The 2,329-nt window shown below is 40.2% G+C and overlaps 1 long non-coding RNA gene across 1 annotated transcript; it reads left to right on the top strand.

Annotated features, from left to right (window-relative positions):
* The first annotated feature begins 494 nt into the window (after nt 1-494).
* Nucleotides 495-1,749, top strand: LOC307022949. Its single transcript, XR_013803533.1, has 2 exons — nt 495-1,423; nt 1,496-1,749. It is a non-coding gene; the product is annotated as an uncharacterized lncRNA (long non-coding RNA).
* Nucleotides 1,750-2,329: the final 580 nt, after the last annotated feature.

Genomic DNA, 2,329 nt, shown 5'->3' on the forward strand with positions numbered 1-2,329 from the left:
TTGCCTTTTTCTTTATATACTCCACATTTATATTAAACGTGGTCTTGTTTATGCTTTCACAACAAATGCAGCCAGAGTTGTGAAGACATCCTTTAAACTCCCTCAGCCTCAAGAAGGAACCACGTTGACAGGCGCCTCACAACAGGGTGATGCTTAAAAGACAGCTGCATACAGAATTAAATCACATCCATCCTGATACATATCTGAATCCTGTGATTTCATATTCCACACGTTTTCTGCCCTGCATTTCATTACAATGTCTCACTTTCCAGGAAACATGGAACGGCTACACAAAACCCTGCAGGAAACACTATGTTATGCATTTATGTGTGAATTGTTCATGAAATGACATCTCTTGTCATGTACGGTGTGTTATTTACATCACATAGCATGCTAAATGATATTGAGCCTTTGTAGTCGCAACATTACATTGTATGTTTAATGTGTCTAAAATATACCTCTTTGTACATTTAATTGGCTTATTTTACTATTAGATGTTCGCAGTGTGCGAAAAAGTACACGTCCCACCGTCCGGGACGTGTTATTTACAATATCGGACAAGTAGATCTTTCAATTGACTTGTCCGGCGGACAAGTGACGTTTTTCGCCCGGATTTATTGTTATATTATTGATAGATTCAGTTTACAAAAGGCAGAACTCATTCGCAAATTGGACGTGTCCGCCATTGTTCGTTTAGAAATGTTAGTTTCGGTTCTGTTTGTCGATTCCTAATGAAATGCATCTCGCCGCTTTCTGTACAGGGGCGGGGCGGGAAGTGTAGCACAGTGGCAGGGTTGGGAAGCAAAACTCGGTTCCGAGTAGGAACAAATAACAATTGTCCGTTCCCGGGATTGATAAGAGTTGTGAGGACAGGAGGCGAAGCCGAGCCCCGCGGACCGCAGCTCCCTGTCTCTGCTCCGGATCAGCTGATCGCTGCATGGTGCAGCTCAGCGTCTCTCTCTCTCTCTCTCTTTCTACACACAGCGGATTCACTGCCCGTTTAACAGCCTCATCTTTGTCAAACTTTCTTATGTTCTTTCTCTAACACGTAATGAAGGTTATTAGGACTTTTAGCTCCTTTGTTGTTAATATTGACCGCCGTTTCCTTTATGAAGTGAAGCAGCCAACCTGTGTCCTCGCGCTGTAATCATATCCCCGGACCCCCATACTCGGAGGAGCACAGGGATGTCAGTATTGTTTATAAGGCAGGGTATAGAAATTATTGAAATTAAAATACTATCTATTTACTTTTACAAACAGTGAACAGCTGGGCAGCTGCAGCATGTGTATTGCAGGACATGTGTAAGCGTCTTTGAGTTTTAGAAAAGCGCTAGGCCTATAGGCTATAAATATAATGTATTATTATTATTATTATTAGGCCTATGTGTTGGACATGTGTGGTTGGACTCTGTCTCACAGGCAGGTTGCAGCATGTGTGTTGCAGGACATGTGTTGGACACACAGATTGTGTGGTTGGACTCTGTCTCACAGGCAGGTTGCAGTGTAACATCAGAGGAGACTGGGCCAATTGTACATTCTTAAACTGCACCACTTAGAACTAACAAAACAATGCAGAGATTATGTTTATATAATTGTATTCAATAACCGTAATAAATTAAACAGTATGAACTGATTTGTAAATAGGAATACAGATTTGACTTAATGTTTTCATAAATATATTTTTCTCCCAGTTTGTCATGGGACTTATTTTTACCCTCTCAAAGAACCGGAATCGAGAACCGAAAATAACTGGAATCGAAAAGCAGAACCGGAATCGTTAAAATCTAAACGATACCCAGCCCTATGTGTGATGCAGTAAAATCTTACCGCTCACTCACGTGAGCGGTGTCGTAAAAACCGTGGGAAAATGTGAAATACGATGGCGAAGAAGAAGATTCCAGTGGCCCCAATTTGTGTCCATTCTGGACAAGTGAAAATGTATTCGGACAAGTAAATTGCCAAACTCACTTGTCCATGGACAAGTACTCTCTAAAAACTTTTTCTCACACTGTGTTGTCAGTTGTATATATGTGAGGCAATAGAAAGAATGAAGGACAGTAATTCCTAAACGCTGGGAACATTGTCAAAGCAGTATGTGAAATCACAACATGATTAAAGGGATATAAAAACAAGTTTTTCCTTTTTTAGGCCCTAATAAAACAGTATACGGTATAATAAATAAGTATTTAACGTGGTCAACATGGTGTCCTGTGATGACGGGTTAACTCCCAAACATCATGATAACTTGTAACATATTTTGATTCCTTAACTCTTTGTAATCTGCTCAAAATGTTAACTCGTTAAATACTTTGGTTTATGACCAAATATG

This window comes from Notothenia rossii (genome assembly GCF_949606895.1).
Source record: "Notothenia rossii genome assembly, chromosome: 1".
In the NCBI taxonomy this organism is placed as follows: domain Eukaryota; kingdom Metazoa; phylum Chordata; class Actinopteri; order Perciformes; family Nototheniidae; genus Notothenia; species Notothenia rossii.